This window comes from Nicotiana attenuata, unplaced genomic scaffold (genome assembly GCF_001879085.1).
Source record: "Nicotiana attenuata strain UT unplaced genomic scaffold, NIATTr2, whole genome shotgun sequence".
In the NCBI taxonomy this organism is placed as follows: Eukaryota; Viridiplantae; Streptophyta; class Magnoliopsida; order Solanales; family Solanaceae; genus Nicotiana; species Nicotiana attenuata.
The window spans coordinates 124,265-145,601 of NW_017670820.1; positions in this window are offsets into that span (position 1 = coordinate 124,265).

The window sequence follows — 21,337 nt, forward strand, 5'->3', positions numbered from 1 at the left end:
TTTCAAGTTCAAAAGTTAAGGACAGGCAGTCCTTAAGTTTGAATTACACGTTCAAAAGTTAAGGACAGGCAGTCCTTAACTTTGAGTTCAAAGTTCAAAGGTTAAGCACTGTCTGTCCTTAACTTTTAGTTTCAAGTTCAAAAGTTAAGGACAGGAGTCCTTAAGTTTGACTTGCAGGTTCAAAAGTTAAGGATAGGCAGTCCTTAAGTTTGAATTACACGTTCAAAAGTTAAGGACAGGAAGTCCTTAACTTTGATTTCAAAGTTCAAAAGTTAAGGACACTTGGTCCTTAACTTTGAATTTGAAGTTCAATTACACTTAGTCATGAACTAATACTAACAAGCTCAATGGACAAATCAACACTTGAGAGAAACAAAGAAACTAATAACATGATGCCTTGATATTACTTCTGAAATTGTAATTTTGCATAGCTATGACAAAAAATTATGCTACGCAAACAAAATATAAGTGCCTTTTGAGGAATTTACAGAATATTTCAGAATTCATATGGATTCTTTACAGTAATTTTATACAAAAGATCAACCACAACCAATTTTTTTCCAAATAAACTACAACTCCTTCGGACAACAAGTTTCATTTTCACTCTCATAGTCATCGCCAACATTTTATGGTGGTGTATCATAACCAGAATTTCTTTTCCACTCACCATGTGCCCAAAGATTTGCGGCAAGTTCTTTTTAAAGTCTTTTATGTCTTCAGGTTGGAATTTTTCCACATCCTTTTCAATCCTCAACAACTCCACATATTTGATCAGGAATGCACCACAATCAGTCCTAAGAAAAATGTAAGATATGGAGTGAATTAAATAATAAATCTAAAGTACATATAAATAATATAACAAATAACAACACGTAAAATCCAGTTTGGTGTGGTCATCTTTGCCACTGAATATCAAATTTGTTGAAGGCATTTCCAAAAGACATGTGATGTTTGTCAAACTGTGAGAACTTTAGCAAGTGGGGGATCATGCGTGCATACATTTCCATGTGATTCATTCCTGTCTCATATGGCTCACTATATATGGAATCGTACACATCAATCTTTTTCTGATTCAAGTCCAATACCCCCAAAAGAAAGTGTGTCACAGCATTATCATCTTCTGAAGGAAGCCGACATGGAAAAAAGATTTTGTCAACCTCTGTCCAAGCAATTCCACATCTACGACTGTCCCCCCACACATATGGTGTCAGAAACAACTGATTATCACCAGCACACCAAAACTCATTAGTAGCATCTTCACTGAAATCTTTATACACAAGCACCATATAGTTATAAAAAAGAATATCTGTAGTAATGAAACGAAAAGGATGGTCGCGAGGGTGGTAGCATTCCTTCTTTCTCAGATAATATAGGGCAATGTCAATATGATTCATAAAAAGGCAAAAAATAAAACAAATCCATCAGTCATAAAATAACTAAAAAATGATAAATTAAGAATAAAGAAAATAAATGCCTTGCGAATTATCAAACCTTACCATCAAGTACAAAGCTACTATCTGAAAGCTCAAGGAAGAACATTTTGCTACTAATTTTTTGATGATACAATTTGTATTGATTCTTTCTTACACCATTATCATCAGCATATATATCAGTTTGTCCCCTGAAAATTTTGAAAATATCGAAGTTAGAAGTTAGTCCTGAACTTAGCCTTTCAAGTTGAAAAGTTAAGGACAGGCAGTCCTTAAGTTTGAATTACAAGTTCAAAAGCTAAGGACACTTGGTCCTGCAGTTTGAGTTTCAAGTTCAAAAGTTAAGGACACATGGTCCTGAACTTAGACTTACAAGTTCAAAAGTCCAGGACACTTTGTCCTTAACTTAGACTAACAAGTATAAAAGTTAAGGACTGTCTATCCTTAACTTATAGTTCCAAGTTTAAAAGTTAAGGACACGAGTCCTTAAGTTTGACTTGCAGGTTCAAAAGTTAAGGACAGGCAGTCCTTAAGTTTGAATTACAGGTTCAAAAGTTAAAGACATGCAGTCCTTAACTTTGACTTACAAGTTCAAAAGTTCAGGACACTTGGTCCTAAACTTTGAATTCCAAGTTGAAAAGTCAAGGACACTTGGTCCTAAACTTTGAATTTTAAGTTGAAAAGTTAAGGACACTTGGTCCTTAACTTTGATTTTCAAATTCAAAAGTTAAGGACACTTGGTCCTAAACTTAGACATACAATCACAGAAGTTAAGGACACTTAAATTTAGCAATTTCAATATCAACACACTTAGCCCTAAATTAAAAGTTACAAGTTAAGGAGACGAATTTAAGCAATTAACAAATAATGAAATACATTAAGGGACTTACTGTTTTTTGCAACCTTTCCTTTTCTCTTTGCCCAACCACACAATGAATTTCTTCAATAAGTTTGCATCATCTTTGGCATAATGGAAAACACATCTACGAGTATATGTTGATTTTATCCAGCCCGAACTCTTGGGAGTATTTTCATTTTGCGCCATCGATGTTCCTGCTTTTCTTTCCTGATCAAAAGGAGATTTCAACTTCCAACTAAGCTTTTTATCCATTTTACCTCGACCAAGCTCTTCTTCAACATTTCCTTCAACCTCCATAGACAAACCCCCATCAATGCTCATTTGTGTACTTGGAGGAGTAGGANACACAATCAATACCTGTCTTGTTCACACTGCCTTCTTGTGTTTTTTCAACAGACAATTCAGCTAACATATTGCATGCATCATTTTCTTTATCTTCCAAATGCACATTTTTTTTATCTTGCAATTGTTCTCCATGTTCTTCAGTTGCAAGTTCACAAGATTCTGCAAAATATTTACAAAAGCTAACACAATTAGTACTTGTTACTAATGTTTGATTAAAACAAACATGTATAAAATTAAAAAAAAATATTGTCTAACCATTTGCAATTATCAAGATCATCCCAGTTAAATCATTATCTTCACTAGCATTTTCTTGGCTTCCAATATTGTCGGTAAGAGAGCGAGGTGTAGAGAGATCACATGTTCCATCTATGCATTTGGAAACAATCTCAGATATGCTTCTTCGTTCGGTATTTTCTAGGTCTTGAGATTGTACTCCACTCTAGCTTCTTCCCTTGCAGTATTAGGTCTCTTTTAGTTGTATCTAGATGTACGGTACTCCTTCCTCCTCCAAATTTAGCTTTCCTCGTCAAATCAGTTGCCTGAGAGGAGAGCTCACATTCTAGAGAGAGAAAGTTTCAAATGCTTCATTGTTGTTACATCTACTGAAAGAATAATTATCGTTTGTTTTTTATCCTATCTATTGTTTTGCCTTTTAGTAGTATTTGGTGAATGCTTCTAATTTTATATTCTGGAAAAANCACTAAAACTAACATTCAGTATATAATGAAAATTTTATCTAACCTTGATTGGCACAAGTTTGAACACCAAATTTCTCTTTATATGACAGAGGTGTAGAAAGATCATATGTTCCTTCTAAGCATTTGCATACAATCTCACTAACACTTGTTCCCAATGGACTTTCTAAATCCTCCTGAGATTGCAATCCACAACATTTACAAATTTTTTCTGTTACTCCTGTCTCTTTTGAATTTTCCTGGTCTTGACATTCTCCTACATCTTGAACTTCCACTCCATCAATAGATTCTACAAATATTTGTAATCACAAAAAAGTTTATATGTATTACGCTATTGAATATAAATTTCAATGAAAAAAAATTCAAAATCTATATCTAACCTTTCCTAATATCAGTGACGTTCTCAGTTTCATCATCTAGATGTGAATCTCTAAAATCACTTTCATACTGAACATCTGCATGCACATCCATATCATCACGTTCATCACCACCTGCATCTTTGTTAATTGTAACAGTAGCCTCTGTACCACGACAATGATCATCAACTCCATCTTTAGTAATCGGAACACTAGATTCTCTCTCTATGTTCCTTTCATCAGGTTTCACATAAATCTTCAACAAAGTATCAAGCTTTGATCCTAGAGTTTTCTTTAAATCCTGAGAAAGAAAATAAGTTAGAAAGTTCAAGACAGGTAGTCCTAAACTTCAAGTTACAAGTAAAGAAGTTAAGGACAGGCAGTCCTTAACTTAGAGTAACAAGTTCAAAAGTTAAGGACAAGTAGTCCTTAACTTTGAATTCCAAGATATAAAGTTAAGGACACTTGGTTCTTAACTTACAGTTATAAGTTAAAAAGTTAAGGACAGGAAGTCCTTAACTTCAAGTTTCAAGTTCAAAAGTTCAGGACATATGGTCCTGAACTTAGACTTACAAGTTCAAAAGTTAAGGACAGGCAGTCCTTAACTTTGAATTCCAAGTACAAAAGTTAAGGACAATGGTCCTGAACTTCAAGTTTCAAGTTCAAAAGTTCAGGACATATGGTCCTGAACTTAGACTTACAAGTTCAAAAGTTAAGGACAGGCAGTCCTTAACTTTGAGTTACAAGTTCAAAAGTTAAGGACACAAGGTCCTGAACTTAGACTAACTGAAATTAATGATATTACCTTGATTTCATTCTCAATTTTTTTTTTCTGATACAGATATTTTCTGATTTATTCTTGTAACTTCAACATACAGATCCTTTTTAAAACTCTCTGATAATCTCTGTATCAAAAACCATAAAAACAAAAAAGTCTCTTAAGCAAAATATAATCAAATAAAAAACTAATGTTATTCAAAGACAGAAAACCTACTTTAACAATTTCCTTAAGCATGGCTTCATCAAATTGTGTGGAAGAAGGCATTGAGCTTTGATCTTGAGAAATTGGCTCTTGCACACTAATAGGCTCTGTATCTTCTTCAATAGGAATAAATGGTGCCACCTCGATCAACTTAAACACCTATTATATAACAAAAAAACATAAGCTTTCAGAACTAAAACAAATAAACCAAAAAAAATTAGCTATGTAACGACCTGACCGGTCGTTTTGAGCTTTTACACTTTGTTCGTCAGTTCCCGGGCATGAGTTGCCCCGTGTGGTGTATTATGACTTATGTAAATCGTTGGTTTTGGTTTCAGGTTAATCAGAATGAATTTGGAAGAGCAGTTCTCAGTTTAAAGTTTAAAATTTGAAAGGTTTGACCAATATTTGACTTGCTTGTATACGATCTTGGATCGGAATTTTTATGATTTGGTTAGCTCCATTAGGTGATTTGGGACTTGGGAGCGTGATCGGAATGCATTTTGGAAGTACGTGGAAGGTTTAGGCTTGAATTGGCGAAATTGAGATTTCGGCATTTTCCGGTTGATAGGTGAGATTTTGATAAAGAGGTCGGAATGATATTTCGGAAGTTGCAGTAGTTCCGTTATGTCATTTGGGATGTGTGCGCAAAATTTCAGGTTATTCGAACATGGTTTGGTTGGCTTTTTTATCAAAAGCAGAATTTGGAAGTTTTTAGAAACTTAGGCTTGAATCCGAGGTGATTTGGTTGATTTAGTGTTGTTTGAAGTGTTTTGATGATTGGAACAAGTTTGAATAAGGTTTTTCGATATGTTGGTGCCTTTGGTTGAGGTCCCGGGGGCCTCGGGATGATTTCGGGTGGCTAACGGGGAGATTGGAGATTTGTTGCAGCAGCTGATATTGCTGCTTCTGGTGTTTCGCACCTGCGGTTTGGGGACCGCAGGTGCGGTGTTGCACGTGCGGAAAGTGAAGGCGCAGATGCAGTGTGGAGAGGTAGAGTCAGGAACCGCAGATGCGGTATGGGGACCGCACCTGCGGAGTCGCAGATGCGACCAGTTGACCGCAATGCGGTATGTGGCCGTTAAGTGAGTTCCGCAGAAGCGGAGGAGTTGACCGCATATGCGGTACTTCAGAAGCGGGTTTTGGACCGCAGAAGCGGAAAGGCCTGGGCAGACCATATATGTTATTTCATTTCGCGATTTTGGGTTATTTCACCATTGTTGCCTTCGACCTTGGAGCTTTTTGGGCTATTCTAAAGAGAGAAATCAAGAGACTTTATTAAGGTAAGGAATTTTGGACCTAAAAATCAATTCTATGGTTATATTTCATGAATTTAGGGCTGTAATTAAAGGAATCAAGGGGCGAAAAATGGGGGATTAGGGCTTGAGTTTAAGAGGCCTTTAAATGGGGATTTGAGGGGTCATTTGGACTCCGATTTTAGTATTTTTGATATGTATGAACTCGTGGGGAGATGACGAATCTATTGATGTAAAAATTTCTGAGTTTCGAGAAGTGGGCCCGGGGCTCGGTTTTGGTAATTTCGGGATTTGTGCCCTTTATTGATTGTTTTCGCTTGGGCTTTGTTCCCTTGGCATATTTTGACGTCCTCGTTCTGATTTTGGATAGATTCGACGCGCGTGGAGGCCAATTCAAGGGGCAAAGGCATCGCGAGCTAGAGATTTAGCCGGTTCGAGGTGAGTAATGATTGTAAATGATGTTCTGAGGGTTTGAAACCCCGGATTGCACATCGTAGTGCTATATTGAGGTGAGGCACACGCTTGATGACGAGCATGGGGTCGTGCATTATTGGGGACTGTGACTTGGTCCGTCCCGATTGATGATTTTATCGCGTATTTGACAGGAATCTATTTGTTATCATCCTTATTTGGGCTGAATGCCATATTTGGGCTTCGTGCCAACTATTTGAACCCTTCGGGGATCTTTGTTGATATTTCCTCATTGTTTTTATATTTGAACTCAGTCATGTTATTTTCCACTGTTTTCAAAACTCAACCATGTTCTTTCAGTTTTAATACTCAAATGATATTTAAATGATGTTTTGGGCTGAGAAACACTATTTTACTTTTGCCCGAGAGGCTTATGTGATTTTTGACTGAGTAAGGCCGAGGGCCTGTGTTGTGAGGATATCTTTTGGGTCGGGTTGCACGCCGCAGCGGTGATACACTGATACTGATGTGAGGCCGAGGGCTTGAGATATGTACGCTACAAGGTGGCTTGATTGATATGAGGCCGAGGGCCTAGATTTGATGCCACGAGATGGCTTGTTATTGCGCTTGGGCCGTAAGGGGCCCCTCCAGGAGTCTGCACACCCCCAGTGAGCGCGGGTACCCATTGTGATGTGAGATATAGCCCGAGGGGCTGGTATTGTTCTATGTGATTGCCCGAGGGGCTGGTACTGTTCTGAGATATTGCCTGAGGGGCAGATTTGTTGACATTGTGCCCGAGGGGCGAACCTTATGTGCTTATCTTTCTTATTTGCCTGTCATTTACCTGTTTAAATGTGTATTTGTACCCGAGGGGCGGATTTCTGTGCTTATCTGCACTAGTTGTTCTGCATTCATTTGCGTAACTGTTGAAAAAGTCTTTTTCAAAGAAGTTTAAACTGAGCTAAGATGTTTTAAGGGATTTTATAGCTTCATTGCTTTCTACTGGCTTTTGAAACTGCTTCTATACAGCATGTTGATGCTCTTTTCGTGATTTCTTATCACTCAGTCTTTATTTATGATTATTACTCACTAAGTTGGCAGTACTCATTTTACTCCCTGCACCTTGTGTGCAGATTCAGGTATTTTCTGAGCTTGGTGGCAGTTGTCATTGGAGTTAGCAGGGTAGCTGCCTGGCGATCGCGGCTCTGCTTTCTCCCTCTTTATTCCTCCTCATGTATTATTGAAATCTTCCGACAATTTCGGTCTTGATGTGATTAGACAATTGTAGTAGATGCTCATGACTAGTGACACCCCGGTTTGGGCTGTGCTTGGGTTGTACTTCCGCATTGTTATGATATTATCCGCTGTTTAGCATTATTAAATCATGTTTTAGCCTGTTGTATTGCTGTTTAGCTGTTTAACTTCGAATTGGAAATGTGTCGGCTGGCCTTGTCTTCACGAGAGGCGCCATCACGACCGGGTTTGGGTTTAGGATCGTGACAAGCTAGTAATTAGATTAACTTACATTTTCATTATGGAAGTATTTTTTACACAGAGAATCATATTGTGGAGATTTCATATCCGAATAACATAACATCCGAGGAAAACCACATTCTCGGAAGTTTACAAATTATTTTTCCTGGAAAATAGGAATTACTTCCATAATCCAAACACAAAAGGCAAAAGGAAATCCAAGTATAGTGTAGCTATCCTTGTCTTTATCTTTGACTTTCTCTTTCTCAATCTCATTCTCGGTGGGCTTCAAACAACTCTTCAATGATTTTAATAACGTTTCATAAGAAAGAGAGCCCCAGTTGAAAGAAGAGCAGAGTTCATCATTGTCTACAATTTTCATTAGCTGCTCGGACACATTCCTATTCTTCCAGTTCCCCATCAAAACAGATTCAACAAAATAAATTATTGCCAACTTCACAGCATCATCATCGCTGCCTACAAATGATGCAGTTGTACCATGTGGGTGACTAGTAATAAAATTAAACAAATCACCCAACTCAACTCTATCCTTTCCGGGGAAATCGACTTTCAAAAGCCTATTCTCTTTTTCATGCAAGCCTTTGATTTCCAGTGAAGAATAATACTTCAAACCAGTAATTATATAAAATGCTTCACGTGTAAACTTAATTTCACGGTCAAAAACCTTGAAAGTCATCGAATCAGGGTCATTATTTACAATTTCTGAAAGCAATACACAATGAATAAGTTTACCACAGAACTTTACACTTTGTAATCGAAAAAAGTTTCCGAAAATACCATCCCTCAACTTCTTCCACTGCCTGTTTGACAAAAAAGTTTTGATTGTTTCCTTATACTATAAATCTCCTTTCCAATAGATCATAAAATTACGCCAAACATCAAACGCGAACACACGATCTCCTTCCATTATCACACTACAAAGAAGGAAAAAGAAAATAAAGATTAGGACTTACAGTTAGTTGGAGGGACTTGGTCCTTAACTTCAAGTGTCAAGTAAAAAAGTTAAGGACAAGTCGTCCTTAACTTAAAATTTCAAGTTGAAAAGTTAAGGGCAATAGGTCCTGAACTTCAAATTTGGAGTTCAAAAGTTAAGACACTTGGTCCTTAACTTCAAGTTTCAAGTTAAAAAGTTAAGGACAGGCAGTCCTTAACTTATAGTTTCATGTTGAAAAGATAAGGACACTTGGTCCTGAACTTCAAGTTTCAAATTCAAAACTAAAGGACACTTGGTCCTTAACTTTGAATTCCAAGTTCAAAAGTTAAGGACACTTAGTCCTGAACTTTGACTTACAAGTTCAAAAGTTAAGGACACTTGGTCCTTAACTTAGAGTTACAAGTTAAAGAGGTAAGAATAGGCAGTCCTTAACTTATAGTTTCAAGTCAAAAGTTAAGGACACTTGGTCCTTAACTTAGAGTTACAAGTTAAAAAGGTAAGAACAGGCAATACTTAACTTATAGTTTCAAGTTAAAAAGTTAAGGACACTTGCTCCTAAACTTCAACTTTCATGTTCCAAAGTTAAGGACACTTGGTCCTTAACTTCAAGTTTCAAGTTCAAAAGTTAAGGACACTCAGTCCTTAAATTTGAGTTCCAAGTTCAAAAGTTAATGTCGTTTGGTCCTTAACTTTTATGAACACAGTTAACTAAAAATTCATAAACACAGTTAGCTTATGAATTCCTACGACTATTTTTATGAAATGTCCTTACATAATCAAATATATTGATTGAACCACAAACACATTTCACATTTCAATACCAAAAATTTCTAAATAACAGCATCATAAAAATACGCTACTTCTCCGACACCGAATCAACTTATAATGATCATTTTTGAAATTTCACACATACTTGACACAACATTGATCGCGATTACACATATACAAAAACAAAAGTGCATAAACGAAAAAAAAAATTACCAGTTCGATCGTTCGATGCAGAGAAGATGAAGAAGGAGAAAGATTAACTGCAGCTCGTTTGCATGCAAGGATGATACAGATGCTGAGAACACACGAAACATGACCTGAAATATTCGCTCTTAAATTTTCCCTCTTCTGAATGAATAAAACAAAGGTTTGGGAATATAAGAATTGAAGAAAGGGTAAAACTGTCTTTTTCCTATTAGTAGTGGCTATTTTTGCTGAGCATTATAATTAGAGGATAAAAATTAAAGACCACCTTAATTAATGGCTACTACACGCCATTTTTACGACGAGATTAATATTAGAGTTAGCACTGTTCTCTGTTAACCAAATTTTGAATTTACTGAATAATTCTAAAAACATTACGTTTTGAGTTGCAGCAAAGTTGAGATAAGAGTGACAATTGGGCTTCTAAACAACATCAGACTTCTTTTCTGGACAGCCCAATTCCTGTGAGGAAAACTTATATAGATGTCCCGAATAAGTCTCAACTTACCAACCTCTAGCCATTAGTCATAAACTTATTAAAACTAGCCAATCACATATAATGCAAAATCAAATAAATAAGGTTCTTTCTCTCAAAGAATCACACGCAAAAATCTCCTTTCACATTTTTAAGCGTGATTAGCAACATTAGAAGCAAGACGGAAAGGAAATTTCTAGGATGAGGTAGCAAATAAAGTGATGGAATACAAAAAATATATATGTACAATATTCCAAAAATCTAAGCAAAAAAGGATCTTTTTCAATGGGTATAGTTGAAGTTCATTGAAAACATATAGATAAGTCAATATACAAAATTTGAGGAAGATTGGAGGTGCTTTGGACTGGTTTGGTATCAAAATTCGTACGAGCTCAAAAAATTCTTCTGAGACACATGTATCACGCGTGTATCTTGCACATGGGTATACATAAATATACATGTGATACACAATTGATACAAATATAATACATATGTTATACACAATGATACACAGTGTGATACACATATCATTTTTTCCATGTTCGTTTTTTACTTCGAATTTTCAATTCAAACCACCTCAAAATTCCACCAATCATCCCAAATTGAGATTCAAGCTCCTAAAGATGTACTCAGTCTATTCTAACAACACCCACTCAAAAGAAAGCAAAGATTTGACTCTTTTGGCTACAAATAGCTAATTGGCTACTATTAGTAATATTTGGCTAATATTAGTAATATTTTATGAATCAACCAATTTTTGTAATAAGTTACTTACAAATGGAAATAACTGGTAGTTTCCTTTTCCGTGAAAGGCTTGGCAGCAGCCTTATGCAACCCAGTTGTGCTTTACCCAACCACAAAAATTATTTCATTAAATTAAACCATGTAAAGGGGAAACAATTGGCTCTTTCTTGTCTCCCTTTTTTCCATAGAACTAGTAATGTGATGCAGAAACAGACACGAAAAAATGTATCTTCAGTGTGTGAACACTTAGGGGTCGTTTGGTAGGAGGTATAAGAGTGTTGAATAGGGAGTATTAGCAATGCAGGTATTAATAATGCTTTTAGTTATGCTGACATTAGTTATGTTGGGATTATATCTTATCCACTGTTTGGTTTGGTGTATTAAAACATCGCATAATTTCTAAAAAAATTGGTTGTTTACAAAAATACCTCTATATTCTTTAACTTTATACACATTGAGGGATTTGATTATGTTTTTAACCATGCCAATGCAAGTATTAAAAACTTTGTATTGCTAATACCATAGTTTGCTATGTATTAGTTATACATAGGATAATACCAAATATGATGTATAACTAATACAAGTATTAGTTGTATTAGTTATACATAGGTTGAAAAACTATACTGAACAAGGGATTAGTAATACACAAAGCTAATGCTTGCATTATTTTTTCTAATACCTCCTACCGAACAATCCCTTAGTGGTTTGGTTGGTGGGATAAGGGATGACAATTTCGAGATAAAATGTGGAATTATTTTATTCTTAGTTTTGTTATGGGTATTAACTAGTTCGGGAACCATTTTGTACTAAACTAGTGCGACTAGTTATTTCATATAGAAGCTGGGATAATTAATCCTATGGAATATCCCAACCCATGAGATATCCTTGTCTATCCTATCCTGATAACGGAGCGACTATTACCAGCAAGGATTGTGATAGGATGAATAGGATATATGCATGTTTAACTAGTTTAGTCATTGATATAAAAAAATTTGTTAGATTTAAGGTACTCCAATATGGATACCGATCGTCGGGTTGGAATAAAAAGAAGAAAACTCTCAAGGTATTGGTCATAACTGAAAACCTTGAAGTATGAGTATAATGAAACAAAACAAAAAACAAACTGAAAATTCAAACATTGCAGACTCCATAGTAACAAGAAACTCAGAGAAATAATTCCCTCAAAAAAATCTTTGTACTTTCCGTTTAATTTCCCTACGTACCTATATACTCCAATTCATGACACAGTATACAATTCCCTCTCTCCCTTAGTCCAATATTTCCTTACAAACAGCTAATCAAGAACAACAATATGGGTTCCATTTCTTCTCACTCACAAAATTCTCATCAATCCCAAACAAACCATGCTAATTGTCGAATTGGATTTCGTGTTACTACGCTGCAACGAAGTCGTGGACTCGATTCACGTTAATTCCAGGCCTTTTGGAGAATCACGTGCTGAAGGGTTATCGAGGAGATAATTTATGTATTTGACCTTAATTGGAAGTCGACAATGCTACAATGATGTTGAAGGGGTTGAACTAACGATTATGTTCAAGAAATCGACATAGAAGTTGCTCCTTCAGTGATTAAGTACAATGTTCGTACTGACATTTGGTCTAAATGTCTGAGGTTTATGATCCTGTATTGGATGAATGGAAACAATCCCCTAACATTAGCACCATGAGGTACTGTTAGACGTGTATGCTTATCTCATGCATCTAAAAGTTTAAACGGTTCACATATTTAAGTAGTTAATTATATTATTATATCTTATAGGCCACGAGTTCGAGTATGAAAGCAGTTACTAATGCTTGTGTTAGGGTAGGTTGTCTACATCACACCCCCTGGGTGCGGCATTTCCCTAGATCATGCGTGAATGCGAGATGCTTTGTGCACTGTGATGTCCCCTTTTAATTATCTTAAAACGCCCTCAAACATGTCAACTTGATTTTTTTCTCGTGGACCAAAACATGGAATATCAACTCTTACTTGCTTTGATACCATGCTGAAATAGGTGATTGTTTTATTTGTAAATCTAAATTATTGAAGAAAACATACTTTAGTTACTTATTTATGTTATGTCTCAACAGCTACATAAGTTTGTTTCATTGTTACAAAAGAATAAGAGGTACAATACTCCTAAGCAAGTATTGACTCAAATTTTCCATCCACCTCTATATATACTTACTATTGTATGGACTGGGAAGCCACTGGTTTGGTTTCTGACATTTCTGTGAAATAAATTATTATTGTCAGTGGATCATCAAATATCTCACGCTGAGTGCTTACCATTATTTTTTAAATGAGAGATGTGTATTTTTAGACGCTCAATAATAGAAGGCAAAATACATATTTATATATATTATATATTATTGGTGAAATTATAAGTAATTACAGTTGAAAATAAGATGAAAAAAAATAAATAAATATTCTTCAGGTTGAGGCGCGGATATCTCGCTCTCTTTAAGGAGATTCAAGCCCAGCCCACTGCGGTAGCATCTTCACCGGTCCAGCAGTAACACTCCTGACTTGTCCCCTCCAGGATGCAACAGCCGTATGACTCGAACAAACTCTGGACAAGTTGTTGAGTCCAAAGCTCCACCAAAATGAACACCTTCCTTCAACAAAAATAATATTCTCTTTTGTAGAGAATAAGTTGGAGACTTAGATTTTCTCCTTCTTATAACTCTCTTTTTCACTACACCAAGTTCACTTTTTTCATACACACTACCATATTTTCCCACACCAAACACAAAGAAGAAACACCACTATTTATAGGTGTAGAATTTCTTCCATGAAATAAATAACAAAGTAGTGGCATAATAAAGTTATAGAACATGGTTGGTTGGTACAAAATTTAATATTTAGTGGGTAATTAGTGGTAGATCATGGCACTAGTGGTTTCAAGAGTTACACAAAAATAATGACCACTTTCTTGCCAATTTATAACCACTATCTCACAAGAAATAATGCACTTTAATATTATAATTTTAATATTAAAATGCACTAACACCAACATTCCCCCACTCATTTTAATATTAAAATAAGAGAGTTTACCAGTTGAAGGGAGACTATTATGCATAATGAAGGTGTGTGCTCTACATTGAACCTCCACTTAGTAAAACAGCAATATCTACTCTAGAGTCAGTAGTGGTCTCAGACTTGAACTATGACTGCTTTAGGGAAATAAAGTATCACCACTTACACATAATAATCAAGGTGTTGACATGAGCTTCATTAGCCGGCACATTACGCCCTTGTGCTATCCCAGTTTTCATGAGTGTCCTTGAGAACAAGCCCAATTCTCATAGGAAGCGGCCTACGTCCACACTCACATAGGTAAAATCTGTCAAGGGTGCTCCTGTAACTCTAACACCCCACTCATACGAGCTACAGATTTTCATTAAGAGTTAATAAAACTCAACCTCGAAAATCATTACGAGATAAATGCACTTACATCATAGGGATGGAACAATAATAAAAATAATGCATTTTAAATCAAGTCATCATATGATTTGTTCTTCCCATTGAACCTGGTTATAGGATCTCTAGTCCCCAGATTAGGTTTTCTCATATATGACTTATGAGTTTATGGGCTTCAATCTCATCCCCCTCTATGTACTCCAGACCATTTCTCTTGCCAAGGCCTTGGTTAGTGGATCTGCAAGATTATCAAATAATCAACATTAATAGTACCACTTGTCAAATAACTCATAATATTATATTTTTCTCCTTATGGGTCTGGATTAACCGTTCTAATAACGGTTTTGTACTCTACCAATAGCAGCGGTGCTATCACAAAAAACTAAAATAGGAAGAATTGGTTTTTCAAAATAAGAAATTGGAACTAATAAATCTCTCAACCAATTCGCTTCCTCACTAGCTGAAGCTAAAGCAATTAGCTCAGCCTCCATGGAAGAGTTAGCAATTATTGTTTTTTTTTTCAACAAATAGCACCACCTCTCAAAAATAAAATGTTCCAATCTGCATCAGAAAAGCCTTCAAGTACAGCAGGATATATTTTATAAGAAAAGCCATGGGTTTTTGTTCCAAGTAAATACCTCATAACTCTTGTTATGGCATGCCAATGTTCATTATCTGGGTTGCTTGTAAACCTGCTAAGTACTCATACTGCGTATGCAATCTCAAATCAAGTGTAATCAGTCACATATTCTCAAACTTCCAATTAAGCTAGTATATTCCTTTTGATTTATCACATCATTGTCACTTTGTAGAGGAGATAACACTTGAATCAAAAGGGGTTACAACATGCTTGCAATCAATAAAATTATAATTTTTTTCAAAATTTCCTCAACATAATGTGACTGGTCAAGGAAATTTACATCACATGTTCTAGTAATTTTCATTCCAAGAATGAAATTTGCCTCATCTCAAAATGGCTACTCAGCATGCTCTTAGTTTCTCCAATCGCGTATATGTTAGAGCCAAATATTAGCAAATCATCAGCATAGAGGCAAATATTACATGTGAATTACTCAAAGACTTATGATAGATGCACTTATCACACTCTTTGATTTAATGAACTTTTACTCCTACATGAATTTTCAAATTTTTCATGCAAGAATTATTTATTATTATTGTGATGACCCGAAAAGTCATCACTTGTTTTAGAAATAAATTCAGCATTCCGAGGCCAAAAAGCTTCCTTTTTACCTCACCTCGATTTGCGTGCGCAGTCCGGGCGTGTAGCCGGAAAGCCTATATGAGAAAATCTGCGAAAAATAATAAATTTTGTCTTTAAAATAAATTTAAGTTGACTTCGGTCAACATTTTTAGTAAACGGACCCGGATCCGTATTCCGACGATCCCGGGAGGTCCGTAAGAAAATATGGGACTTAGGCGTATGCCCGGAATCGAATTCCAAGGTCCCAAGCCCGAGAAATAAATTTTTAAAGAAAATTGTTTTCTAAAATTATTATTGAGATTTGGAAATGAATTGTGATTGGAACTTGATGGTATCGGGTCCGTATTTTGGTTCCGGCGCCCGGTACAGGTCTTATATGTGATTTAAGATAAGTCGGTGAAATTTGGTAAGAAACGGACTTGAAACGACGTGAATCTGATCGTTTTTGAGAAAAATTGGAAATTTGAAGTTCTTAAGAAATTTCATGATTTTGATGCTAAATTCATAGGTGTTGATGTTATCTTGGTGATTTGAGTGCACGAGCGAGTCTGTATGAGGTTTTTTGGGTTAGTGTGCATGTTTGGTTTGGAGCCCCGAGGGCTCGGGTGAGTTTTGGATAGGCCACGGGGTGAAATTTGGAATTAGAGTGTTGCGGAATTTAGCTGGTGTGTTGCAGGCCAATGCGAAGCCTGGCTCGCAAATGGGAAGGCTATGTCGCAAATGCGAAGTTGCCCAGGCCAGTCCTTCCTCGCAAATGCGAACCACACATCGCAAATGCGATGTCCCCCGTTGTGGCCAGTCGTCGCAAATGCGACTCCTCCATCGCAAATGCGACTTCGCATTTGCGACAGGTCCATCGCAAATGCGAAGGAGACCTGAAAACTGGCTGTGTCGCAAATGCGACATTTTTCTCGCAAATGCGAAAGTCCAAATTTTCTGAAGGGTTCGCAATTGTTCGCAATTCCCATATTTGCAACCTGCAATTTTTTATGCTTAGCCGAAAATCAACCCTTTTTCACATCTTTTCAAAACATTAACTCCCTAGGGCGATTTTTCTAGAACAACCCTTCTTCCAAATCGATTGTAAGTCAATTTTAACTCGTTTTCTTCCATCATTTACATCTTTTAACATGATTTCAACTCAAAATCAATGATTTTCATGAGGAAATTGGGTGTTTTGGGTAGAACCTAGGTTTTTCAAATTTTGGGAATTTGGACTTCGATTTGAGGTCCGATTTCAAAACAAATTATATATTTGAGTTCATAGGTGAATGGGTAATCGAGTTTTTGTTCGAACCTCGGGTTTTGACCATGTGGGCCCGGGCTGATTTTTGACTTTTTGGGAAAAGCTTTAGAAAACCTATTTCCATGCATTAGAAATTATTTATTTAGCATTCATTGATGTAATTAAGTAACTTGTGACTAGATACGAGCGAATTGGTGGTGGAATCAAGAGGTAAAGCTATAGTTGAGGCTTGAACTGTGTTCGTGGCATCGAGGTAAGTGTTTGGTCTAACCTTAGCTTGAGGGATTAGGAGTTATGTCCTATTTGCTACTTGTTTCTTGTTGAGTACGACGTATAGGCATAGTGACGAGTATCTATATGTTGGTGTCGAGCATGACTGTGAGTCTTGAATTGTAATTTATTGTGTTCTTAAATAATACTACGGATGCTTAAGTTGATGATTCTCTGTATTGAGCAAGGATTATGATTATTCTCGTGGAAACTACTTATGACTGAGTATTGGTGTTAGATGAGGTAGTTAGATGTTGGAACAAGTTTGGTTATAGCTGTTTCTCCCTTGCCGGGGTAGTGTAGTTCCTTATTGATCCCTTGCCGGGACTCTTGTTATGGTTGTTGTTGATTGCATATGTGGATCGGGTTGCGCGCCGCAACAATGACATATTTGGATCAGGTTGCATGCCGCAATAATATTATATGTGGATCGGGTTGCACGCCGCAACAATGATATGATTGGATCGGGTTGCACGCCGCAACAATAATATAATCGGATCCGGTTGCACGCCGCAACAGTGTTGTTATATGTTGGGATCGGGTTGCCGCCGCAACAATTGTTGATACAAAGTGTTCATAGATTGGATACAAATTTCCTTATTGTTTTGCTGTGAATTCTAAGTTGTCCCTATGCCTTTATTCTTGATTTACTGTTGATATTGATATACCCCGCAGCATGTACACCCTCCCATCTTTACTTGTTTATTCCTGTTTTATTTCCCGCTGTATATTATATAACTGCACAGGTTTGTTGGTAGTCTGGTCCTAGCCTCGTCACTACTTCGCCGAGGTTAGGCTAGGCACTTACCAGAACATAGGGTCGGTTGTGCTGATACTACACTCTGTACTATTTTGTGCAGATCCCAGTGCTGCAGATTTCGGACCGCAGTGAGGTCTCAGCTTCTTGCTTACCAGGCGACCCGAGGTAGTCCTGCAGGCGTCCGCAGGCCTTGGCGTCTCCCTCTATCTACTTTTCCTGCTTCTCTTATGTAGTTCCAGAGACAGTATTTTGTTATTTCTTTCAGACCCTTATTTGTAGTACTCTTAGACAGTCAGTGAAGTTGTGACACCAAATCTTGGGTGGTTTTGTTAAGGGATGGTATTAGTAGTACTATTAACTTGAAATTTATTTTTACGCTTGTTAAATTATGTTGTTATAAACTGTTGGTGCTAAGTCGTTAATTAAATTAAAAATGGAAGACAGGTCAAATAGTTCAGTTGGTTGGCTTGCCTAGCTTTCACTAGTAGGCGCCATCACGACTCCCGAGGGTGGAAAATCCGGATCGTGACAATTATTTACCCCCACTATTTCAAGAATTATAAAAATTCAAAATTATAAATAATATAATCACATACTCATAAAAATATAAGGTAAACTATTATTTTTACCTTTGCTCCGCTTGAGTTAACCATATACTTTTTTTACCTTTCAATCTCACAAAGAGAGTGAACTTTTATCTTGATATCCGCTATTTTTTTAACTGCATAAAAAAATTGAATCTCTTTAAAATTGTTGGTGAAACTACAAGTAATTACAGTTGAAAATATGATGAAGAAAAATAAATAAATATTCTTCAGGCTGAGGCGCGGATATCTCGCTCTCTTTAAGGAGATTCAAGCCCACTGCGGTAGCATCTTCACCGGTCCAGCAGTAATACTCTTGACTTGTCCTCTCCAGGATACAACAGCCCGACAACGTCCTATGACTCGAACAAACTCTGGACAAGTTGTTGAGTCCAAAGCTCCACCAAAATGAACACATTCCTTTGACAAAAATAATATTCTCTTTTGTAGAGAATAAGTTGGAGACTTAGATTTTCTCCTTCTCATAACTTTCTTTTTCACTACACCAAGTTCACTTTTTTCATACACACTACCATATTTTCCCACACCAAACACAAGGAAGAAACACCACTATTTATAGGTGTAGAATTTCTTCCATGAAATAAATAACAAAGTAGTGGCATAATAAAGTTATAGAACATGGTTGGTCGTTACAAAATTCAACATTTAGTGGGTAGATCATGGCACTAGTGGTTTCAAGAGTTACACCAAAATAATGATCACTTTCTTGTCAATTTATAACCACTATCCCGCAAGAAATAATGCACTTTATTGTTATAATTTTAATATTGAAATGCACTAACACCAACATATATCTTTTTGTTACGAATACAATTAATTTCGACCGACCAATTTTATATTTGTCCAAATATCTACAGGGCCAAGGCCCAAAGGAGTTCAAAGTATCAGAAACATACAACTAAGGAATTGTTTGAGCTCTTAAAAACATATATTGAGTGCATGATTGCTACTCTTTCGTTCATATTAATTTTGTGACGATAAAATTTATTCATACACGATAATTAACTTTATTAAATTCAACAGATAACGATATATATTTATATATTGACCCTCTCTCTTAACCATAAATTTATAAATATATATTATCACCTCATCTATCAATTGCAACCATAATAAGTTAATACTAGCTAGTAAATTTATATCGTGTTCCGCAACTCCTCTTTTTATACATTTTCTTTCCTTCAGATAGAGCTTATGCTTCATTTGTATATTTGTGTCCAGGTAAAACATATACCATGGGATGTCTAAAGCAATAACCACCATTCTATTGGCTAGTGATGTTTTGAATTTAACGAAAACATAATTGTCACGGACCAAAAATATTTATTTTTAACAAACTTACAGTACAAAAATTGTTCAGAGATACATTTGAAAGAATATTTTAAATGTTTCTATATAGCGTAAATTCGAATTAATCTGAGCTACAGAATATATACTGAACACCTGGTAAAAAAACATAAAATAAACTAGTTACCATGAAGTCACAGAATCTATGTAGATCGGCATCTGGAATGGACGGAGTCTATTTCACAGCGAAATGTATATTTTTAGTTGTTCTAAAAAATAATAGCCGATAAAATATATATATATATACTAGTGCACCACTCACTAAGATCGCACCAAGGCTTCGTTATTCCTAATCCTACCTTTAAACCCTACGTATTGATCCCTCACATACGTTAGGAGTGATGTTGTTCAACAACTACCTAAATATGTACCCTTTTCCAAGCAATACACACTAAGTAGGCACAGTCAATTAATGCCCATTCAATCAACAACAACAAACACGTAGTTGAACAAGTAGAGAAATCCAACGGCTCAATTATATAAAAACATAACAAGAATTCATCCTCTAAAAGGTTCCATCAAAACCCTAGATAACAAATTAGCTATTCATAATAGCATGCAAAACTACAATACTAGAATTCATAACCAATAATGAAAATAGAGGAAGAAAGAGGGAAAAACATGAAGTTGAATCCTACTCCTTCTTGCTGCTAGCGTGTTCTTGCCTCCCTAAAGTCTTCTCTCCCTTTAAAGTGGGGTTTTAGGATGCATTTATATGACCTAGGGTTGATGAGGGGTGGAAATTTTGAATCCAACTTCGGATAGGAGAGCTGGAGGGCGCATCAACTTTCGTGCAACGCGCGAACTTGGACGCAGACTCAGCTTTTTCAATTTTCCAGTTCGCGAAGCGATCCGTGCCTTCGCTGTTTTGTGCCTTCATTTTCTCCTAATTCGCGTCCATTTTCATGACACGCACGGAATTGGATGTTTTCCCAATTCTTGCCATCTCTTCTTTTTGTGTTGAATTGTCATCTTTTGATCATTTATCATCCAAACTCGTGCCTACACATAAGAAACACATAATGAGTATATATTTCACTTCAAAAACCATGCAAACTCTTGCGACTCACACAAGAACTAATATGCAAATATACTCAAAATTATGCACTTTTCATCATTTATACTTAACAAAAAATTTGGCCTAAAATATTTATAGAATTATAAATGGTTAATGTTTTTTTTTTTTAAAAAAGATACTCCTATAGCTAAAAAGATTCCAAAGTGCTCGTACGTTTCCTAATATGACTTTAGGAATTTAAAGTGTTCCATCTAAAGATTTTTACACGTTAATGAAGCGTACAATTTTTTTTTTTATAGATATGTTGTATTACATGGCTCAAATAAGGAAGCATTTGGTACACAATCGAAATCCTAAATTTTAAGGAATGAATTAAATAACTATTCCTAAATATTAGAAAAATAATAGAATTACTATTTTGTCCAGTGTAAACTTAATTTTTTTAAGGGTAAAAATGGCGAACGACATTTCGCTAAGGGCCTATATATAT